This window comes from Triticum urartu, chromosome 2 (assembly GCF_003073215.2).
Source record: "Triticum urartu cultivar G1812 chromosome 2, Tu2.1, whole genome shotgun sequence".
Taxonomy (NCBI): Eukaryota; Viridiplantae; Streptophyta; class Magnoliopsida; order Poales; family Poaceae; genus Triticum; species Triticum urartu.
The window spans coordinates 615,819,313-615,828,646 of record NC_053023.1 but is presented as its reverse complement, the minus strand read 5'-3'; the positions used below and the strand labels follow the sequence as shown (position 1 = coordinate 615,828,646).

The 9,334-nt window shown below is 53.3% G+C and overlaps 1 pseudogene; it reads right to left on the bottom strand.

Annotated features, from left to right (window-relative positions):
• Positions 1 to 406: 406 nt before the first annotated feature.
• On the bottom strand, positions 407 to 8,480 carry LOC125537523 (annotated as a pseudogene).
• Between the last annotated feature and the right edge of the window lie 854 nt (positions 8,481 to 9,334).

Sequence of the window (9,334 nt, the reverse complement as noted above, 5' to 3'; positions counted from 1 at the left end):
GACATGATTCGGAGCCAATGCATATAATGCTAAATTCAGGGTGCCGAACTTATCTTTAAGGATTGTCCGTACTTTGTTGTCGTATCATGGGGTGATGGGGAGCCCCTGGCAAATATGAAACGTACCAAAGTGTACGGTTGCTAGAAAATAAGTAATTTAAAGGAAAACAGAGGGAGAACAGAGATAGGATCTGGGGCCCTTGAACTTGGATCATGAATTGTTTCCATTATAGTTGGGTTAATGCGTCTAAGCACATTAGTACAAAATAATGCCATAAGAAACCGGCTGTTTGACATGTCGCGACCAAAGGCGAGTTGCGTGTGGGTCCTAAAATGGATAGAGTAATCATTTAGTTAGCCTCTAGGGCTTCCCATGTACGCCTGTGCTCTGTGTCAATCCGATGTGTTTATCCTTTGACAGGGCCATTAATCAGGCCGTCGAAGGAGGCCCACGTAAGAGCAACCTAAAAAAAGGGAAAAGGGGATAGTAAAGTTATATGTGTGCCCGGGATCGGTCTAGCCAAACTGTAGATCCCGGGCTGGCTTGTGCCTCCGTCGATGTCCATGGAATTTTGAGTGCGTAACTATGTACGCGTGGTACGAATGCCACTACTTCATCGGGACTGGGACGGAGGCCGAATTGCTAACCGAGCTCTTGATGAGTCGCGTTGTCCTGTTGCAGTGTAGTCCGGAACCTCTTAATGATGTCCAGGGGCTCGGCAGTCGTACTATGGTGCTGCTTGAGAAGGCCGCTCTGTACCTCTGCCGCTAGGGCGGCGGTGTGCTCCTCTGACCGGAGGGAGCGTTCAGTATTGCCATTGACTGTTATGACGCCGCGCGGACCGGGCATCTTGAGCTTGAGATAAGCATAGTGTGGCACTGTGTTGAATCTAGCAAACGCGGTTCATCGAGCAGTGTGTGGTAGCCGCTGCAGAAGGGGACGATATCGAAGATTAACTCTTTGCTTCGGAAGTTGTCCGGAGAATCGAAGACCACCTCCAGCGTGATTGAGCCCATGCAGCGGGCCTCAACGCCTGGTATGACTCCTTTAAAGGTAGTCTTTGTTGGTTTGGTTCGTGAGGGATTAATGCCCATCTTCCGCACTGTATCCTAATAGAGCAGGTTGAGGCTGCTACCACCGTCCATTAGGACTCGTGTTAGGTGAAATCTGTTCATGATTGGGTCGAGAACCAGTGCGGTAGAACCACCATGCCAGATACTAGTTAGGTGATCTCGACGATCGAAGGTGATCGGGAATGATGACCAGGGATTGAATTTCGGGGCGACTGGCTCTACCAAATAGACATCCCTAAGTGCTCGCTTGTGCTCCCTTTTGGGGATGTGCGTAGAGTATATCATGTTCACCGTTTTGACTTGAGGGGGAAATTTCTTCTGTCCTCCAGTGTTCGGCTGCCGGGGCTCTTCGTCCTTGTCCTCACTTTATGATCCCTTTTCTTTGTTTTCGGCATTTAATTTGCCAGCCTGTTTGAAAACCCAACAGTCTCTGTTGGTGTGATTGGCTTTTTTATCTGGGGTACCATGTATCTGGCACGGACGATCGAGTATGTGATCCAGGCTGGATGGTCCCTCACTGTTCCTTTTGTAGGGCTTCTTTCGTTGGCCGGACTTGAGCCACTGGATCTGGCGTTAACGGTGGTGTCATCGGTGTTGTCTCCATTGCATCAGCGTTTGTGTCTGTTGTGCCGGAGCTTGCTGGAGCTGTTATTGGCCTTGGAGGGGCTTGTCTTGCTGGTTGTGTTTTTGCTACGAGCCAGCCAGCTGTCCTCACCCGCGCAAAAGAGGGCCATGAGTGCCGTAAGGGCTGCCATGGACTTCGGCTTTTCTTGGCCAAGGTGGTGTGCTAGCCATTCGTCACGGATATTGTGTTTAAAGGCCGCTAGGGCTTCGGCATCCGGACAGTCAACGATCTGGTTCTTTTTGGTTAGGAACCTAGTCCAGAATTTTCTGGCTGATTCTCCAGGTTGTTGAACTATGTGGCTTAAGTCATCGGCATCGGGTGGCCGGACATATGTACCTTGGAAGTTGTCAAGGAAGGCCTCTTCCAAGTCCTCCTAGATGCCGATGGAATTCTCAGGCAGGCTGTTTAGCCAGTGTCGAGTTGGCCCTTTGAGTTTTACTGGGAGGTATTTGATGGCGTGGAGGTCGTCTCCATGGGCCATGTGGATGTGGAGAATAAAGTCCTCAATCAATAGTGCAGGATCGGTTGTTCCGTCGTATGATTCAATATTGACGGGCTTGAACCGCTCGGGGAATTCATGATCCAGCACCTCATTTGTGAAGAAGAGAGGGTGTGCGGCACCTCTATATCGGGCTGCGTCACGGCGCACCTCCGATGAAGTCCGTCTGCGGTTATCGGCCCGGGTGTGACTAGGTTTGTCACGTCCGAATAGGTAGCCATCATCCCGAATTGGGAAGCGTCCTCGCGATCCGTAGATTGATCTGGTGTGTCCTACTCTACTGTCTAGCTCGTGCCGAAGGTCGTATGTATGGTCCCGAGCTGTTCTATCCCTGTTTTTGCGAGGCAGTGGGGTGGGCTGTCGTTCGGCTTGAGTTGTTGTTTTATCCCGACCGCGGGGTGGCCGGTCCGCCGTATTATCCCGACCACGTGGTGGTCAGTCCACATTGCGTGAGGGAAGTATGGGGTCTGGTACCTCCTCATCAAACTGAGGTAGCAGTCTGCGCTTTGGGTAACTCTTGGCTGGGCGCTCGAGGCCATATTCCTTGGCTGCTAGGACATCAGTCCACCTGTCAATGAGCAGGTCTTGATCAGCCTGGAGCTGCTGCTGCTTCTTCTTCAGGTTTCTTGCAGTGGCTATTAGATGGCGCTTGAAGCGCTACTGTTCAAGGGGTGCCTCAGGCATGACTAAGTCCTTACTCTCGAGGCTCTCATCATCCTCGGAGACTAGACGATAACTATCATCGTCTGGGTCATTGGGCATGGCCTGTTTATCAGGGTTATCTTGCCCGTTGTCTTGTTCCTCTTGTTCGGATGCAGCCCCGACAGGGTCTTCATTGTTTTCGGCATCGCCCGGAGTACTATTCTCTCTGGTGCCAGTGTTTCCATCATTTGAGCGACGAGGCTTAGAGCGGCGTTTAGGGCACCGGCGCTTGGACTGTGTCTCAGAAGGTTTATTCGCAACTGGATCTCCTTTGCCGTCGTCGCTAGCTTTTTTAGGTGTGTCGACCATGTACACATCGTACGAAGAGGTGGTTGTCTAGCGTCCAGTGAACGGTGGGTCTTGGCCTTGCTCCATGTCGGCATTGTCGTCCATACCGTTGATGTCCTCGGAGCCGTAATCAAGCACGTCGGTTAAGTCATCGACAGTGGCTATGAAGTGGGTGGCGGGTGGGAAGCGAAATTCCCCATCATCAGCCTTTGGCTCGAACCGAACATAGTTCGGCAGTGAGTTCTTCTCCAGGGACAGGTTCTTTAAAGAGTTTAGCACAACACCCAAAGGTGAGTGCTGGAAGATGTCTGCGGCGCTAAATTTGAAAATCGATAACCGATCCAGCTCGGTGTCGGCGGGCGTGCCCGGTTCGGAACTCATAGCCGGAGACGAGTACGGAGTTCCATTGACGCAGATATTGCGGGGTGCCGAGCCCATGTGTGGCTCCAACACCGTGGACTCGGTGGCCTCAGATGGCACGATCTGCTCCGGTTCTAAGGCCGTTGTAGCAACAGGGGCCATCTCCTGGGTGTGATCCGATGACATATTTAAGTCATGTTCATCGGGGTGAGGGGGAGTGATCGCTGCGGTCTCAAATCCATTGAAGATCAAGTCTCCACGCATATCCGCGACATAGTTCAAGCTTCCAAATCTGACCTGGTGGCCATGGGTGTAGCTATCGATCTGCTCCAGATGGCCAAGCGAGTTGGCCCACAGTACGAAGCCGCCGAACACGAAAATCTATCCGGGGAGGAAGGTTTCTCCTTGGACAGCGTCACTATAGACAATTGAAGGGGCCATCGAACCTTTCGTTGACGGCACAGTGGAACTCTCAATGAAAGCACCAATGTCGGTGTCAAAACCGGCGGATCTCGGGAGGGAGTCCCGAACTATGCGTCTAGGATCAATGGTAATAGGAGACGGGGGACATGGTGTTTACCCAGGTTCGGGCCCTCTCTATGGAGGTAATACCTACGTCCTGCTTGATTGATATTGATGAATATGAGTGTTACAAGAGTTGATCTACCACGAGATCATAATGGCTAAACCCTAGAAGCCTAGCCTATATGACTATGGTAATGAGTATATCCTTTCCGGACTAACCCCTCCAGTTTATATAGACACCGATGGGATCTAGGGTTTACATAGAGTCGGTTACATAAGAAGGAATCTTCATAGTCGGTCGCCAAGCTTGCCTTCCATGCCAAGGAGAGTCCAATCCGGACATGGGTACAATCTTCGGCCTTCGTGTCTTCACAGCCCATCAGTTCGTCCCATGGATAACAGGCCGGACGCCCGAGGACCCCTTAGTCCAGGACTCCCTCAGCCAACACACTACTTGTCCGACTACAGGAAGCTCCACATAGTACAAGGCGGCGAGCCCCCGGGGCGACTGGTCGAACCCGGTACCAGGCGGAATAATGAAATAACACATTCATAGGCATAATACTTATCATATATAGAAAAGAGGGTAGCCCCCGAGCTCTTCTCGGGGGACCCGGAGTCTTCGTACTTAATACAACAGATAGCATGGTACATACTGCATCAACTGTAAAATCTTCAAAGGAGGTTTGCATTCCATGGCCGCTCTGTCTCTTTGTCGGAGTCGTCTCTCTTGCATGCTCTGGGTTTCTGAGCATCGATCAGGTAGTAGGAGTCGTTGCCCAAAACTTTGCTAATGATGAATGGGCCTTCCCAAGGTGTCGAGAGCTTGTGCTGGCCGGCTGTTCGCTGGATCAGCCGGAGCACAAGGTTTCCCTCCAGGAAAGATCTTGGCTTGACCTTCCAGTTGTAGTAGCGGCGCAGACTCTGCTAGTAGATGGCGGACCGACAGAGTGCTAATAGTCGGCCCTCCCCCAGTAGATTGACACCGTCTTCTCACACTTCTTTTGCTTCCTCCTCGGTGTACATGGTGACGCGAGGTGAGTCGAACTCAATGTCCGTCGGGATGACGACTTCGGCATCGTAGACGAGGAAGAAAGGCGTGAAGCCGGTTGCCTTGTTTGGAGTTGTGCGCAGGCTCCAGAGGACGGCCAACACTCATCAATCCAGCAGTCGGCCGACCGCTCTAGAGGCTCGACCAGTCGGGGCTTGATGCCGGAAAGGATGAGGCCGTTTTCTCGCTCAACTTGGCCGTTTGACTGTGGATGGGCAACGGATGCTAGGTCCAGTCGGATGCCCTGCGTCGCGCAGAAATGCGCCAAGGCTCCTTTGGCAAAATTTGTGCCATTATCCGTGATGATGCTATGTGGTACTCCATACCGAGTGGTGATATCTGCAATGAACGTCACGGCAGTCGGACCATTCAACTTCTTGATTGGCTTTGCTTCTATCCACTTGGTGAATTTGTCCACGGCGACAAGCAGATGGGTCATGCCGCCGCGTGTTGTGTTGAATGGTCCCGCCATATCCAAGCCCCAGACGGTGAAAGGCCATGCTAAGGGAATGGTTTTGAGTGCAGAAGCTGGTAGATGTTGCTGCGAGCTGAACTTCTAACACCCCTTGCAATGTTTGACTAGATCCTTGGCATCCTCCAAGGCAGTCGGCCAGAAGAAACCGTGGTCGAAAGCTTTGGCCACGAGTGATCTGGAAGCTGTGTGGTGGCCGCACTCGCCTTGGTGGATGTCTTTGAGGATTGCTTGGCCTTTCTACGGCTCCACGCAGCGCTGGTACACACCAGTGACACTGCGCCTCACAAGTTCTCTGTTGACAATGGTGTATGTTGTTGCTCGACGTTGCACTTGTCGGGCTGAGATCTCATCAGTCAGCAGCTCTTTGTTTACTAGAAAGTTGAGTATGGGTTGCGCCCATGAAGGTGCTGCTAGTTCTTCAACTGCCAGAACTGCAACTTGCATGAGGACGGTTGGGCTGGGAGGCGGCGGGTTGGAGTCGGCTGCCGCTTGCTGTGTCGATGAAGTCCCCGGGCCGACTGCCGCAGCCTCCGGGCCGGGTTCTGAAGTCCCTAGGTCGGGTGCGACTGCTGCAGTCCCCGAGCCGCTTGGTGAAGTCCCCGGGCCAACTGTTGCAATCCCCGGGCCGATTGCCGAGGTCCGCGAGCCGGCTGCCGCAGCCCTAGAGTTGGATCCGTCGGCCTCGGGAGGAGCCGGCATAAAGATGGATTCAGATTCCGGAGATGGCTTGATCGACGGCTTGAGGAGGCGTTGAAGGGAGACACCAGCTGGTATTGCTTGTCGGGTGGAGCCGATTCGTGCCAAGGCATCTGCTTGCTCATTGTCGGCTCTTGGCACATGAAGGAACTCGCACCCCTCAAAGTATCCACTGAGTTGCTGAATGAAAAAAGGGTAGCTTGCCATATTTGCATCCTTGGCGTCCCAGTCACCAGAAGACTGCTGGACCACCAAGTCGGAGTCGCCGTAGCATAGGATTCGGCGGATGCCGATTTCCTTGGCCAACCGAAGGTCGTGTATTAATGCTTCATACTCGGCCACATTGTTGGAGGCGGCAAAGTGGATTTGCAACATGTATTTGAGCTTGTCGCCTTTGGGAGAGGTGAGGACGATGCCGGCTCCAAAACCAGTGCGCATTTTTGAACCATCAAAATGCATCCGCCAATGGGTGGAGTCCCGCGCTGGCAGCAGGTACTGGGTCTCGGCCCAGTCGACGAGGAAGTCAGCCAGTGCTTGGGACTTGATGGCGGTACGAGGCTGGTAGTAGATGGTGTAGGGGGCCCACTCGATGGCCCATTTGGCCACTCGGCCAGAAGCATCTCTATTGCCAATGATCTCAGCAAGTGGGGCGGTGCAGACAATAGTGATTGGGTGCCCCTAAAAGTATGGCTTCAGCTTCTTGGCGGCAAAATGCACGTCGTTGCACATCTTCTGATAGTGGGGGTAGTTCTGCTTGGAGGCGGACAACACTTCATTAGGTAATACACCGGCCTCTGGACTGGTAATGCCTTGCCGTCTTCCTTGCGCTCCACAACTATGACCGTGCTGACCACCCGGCTAGTAGCGGCGATGTAAAGGTACATGAGCTCTTTAGCAGTCGGAGCCGCCAGGACAGGCGGCGTCGTCAACATCTTTTTCAGCTGGAGAAAAGCATCATCCGCCTGGTCGTTCCACTCGAAATGAGTGGTCTTCTTCATGAGCTGGCACAGGGGAAGAGCCTTCTCGCCTAGCCGACTGATGAACTGGCTGATGGATGCCAAGCAGCCGGTGAATTTATGGACGTCTCACAGTCAGGTGGGCTTCTCCATCCTCTCAATGGCTTTGATCTTCACAGGGTTGCACTCAATGCCATGTTCTGAGACCAGGAAGCCAAGGAGCTGGCCGGCTGGTACTCCGAACACGCACTTTTCTAGGTTGATCTTGATTTGAAATCGGCGCAGATTTTCAAAGGTTTCCTTGAGATCTTCAAGGAGTGTGTTGTGCTTCTCTGTCTTCACCACGATATCGTCTACGTAGACGTGGGCATTTCTGCCGAGTTGCTTGAGGAGGCACTTATGCATGCAACGCTGAAAAGTGGCACCGGCATTTCTCAGGCTGAATGTCATAGTCAGGTAGCAGAAGGCTCCAAATGGTGTGATGAATGCAGTCTTTAGACGGTCTGCCTGGTTCAGCTTGATCTGGTGATATCCTGAGTAGGCATCCAAAAAACTCAACAGCTCGCATCCGGCTGTGGAATCTATCACTTGGTCTATATGTGGCAGAGCAAACTGGTCCTTTGGGCTGGCCTTGTTGAGGCTGGTGTAGTCAATGCACATGCGCCATTTGTTATTCTTCTTCGGTACAAGGACTGGGTTGGCAAGCCATTCTGGGAAGAAAACTTCCATGATGAAGCCGGCTGCCAATAGACGGGCGATCTCTTCTCCAATGGTTCTTCTCTTCTCCTCCGACAGTTGGCGTAGGGGTTGCTTGACTGGCTTGGCGTCTTCTCTGACATGTAGCTTGTGCTCGGCGAAATCCGTCGGTACACCCGGCATGTCTTTGGGAGACCATGCGAAGATGTCCCGATTCTCACGGAGGAAATCGACGAGCTCGCTTTCCTATTTGCTATCAAGGTTTCCGCCTACGACAGCGTACCTCTCCGGGCGCTCTGGGTCCAACGGTATCTTCTTTGTCTCCTTGGCCGGCTTGAAGGATCCTTCAGCTTCCGCCTCCTTGGGATCATGAGACATGTCCGGCTGCTTGCCGGCCATGGCCACAACCTGGTTAAGGAGCCGCTTCTCGGCAGCGATCACAAGGGACTCGGCCGGCCGGCTGCTGGCGGCCGCACAGTCGGACGACTTCTGATAATCTCCGGAGATGGTAATGAGTCCCTTGGCACTCGACATCTTCATCTTGAGGTAGGCATAATGTGGCACCGCCATGAACTTGGTTAAAGCAGGTCGGCCAAGCAGTGCGTGGTACGGGCTTTCCAGGTCGACCACCTCAAACCAGATGGGCTCTTGGCGGAAATGGTCTTCGTCCCTGAAGAGGACATCTATCTGGATCTTGCCGATTGGTGAGTGAGAAAGGCTAGGAACTATGTCGTGGAAGACAGTCCGACTGGGCAGGAGATGCTTGGGTTTAATCTTTAACTTCTCCATGGTGTCACGGTACAGGATGTTGATGCTGCTGCCGCCATCTATCAGGACTCTGAAGAAACGAGCAGCTCGCCTCTCCATGGCAAAGGTGGCCTCCAACACCAAAGCGTAAGAGCCCGGGGAAGGCATTACTTCTGGGTGATCATCCCGGCTCCAACTGATTGGCCTCTCTAACCAGTGCATGAACTCTGGGGCTTCAATGGCCACGACATTCACCTCACGAGACTGTCGGCGCCGGTTGCACCTGTCATTGGCCACACTGGTGAAAACAACATACGCTCCATGTTCTTCAGGGAATTGATCTTGAACGGCGTCGACTGTTGGGCGGGCCGCCGACTGCTAAGGAGGCGGAGGCGGCTGGCCAGCAGGCGGGGGTGGTTGCAGCCCTTCGCCCTTGGAGATTCGTGTGAGCCAATGACATTTCCGTGTGGTGTGGTTGGACAGCTTCGCGCCACTGTGGAATTTGCAGGGAGCATTAAGATTCTGCTCATAGGAGAAGGCGAGCAACCAGTTGGGCTTGCCGCCCTTCTGGCGCTTGGGAAGAGGCTGCCCCTCCGGCTGCCGGTCTTCGACTGCTGCCACCTGCCGGCTGGTGGAAGCCG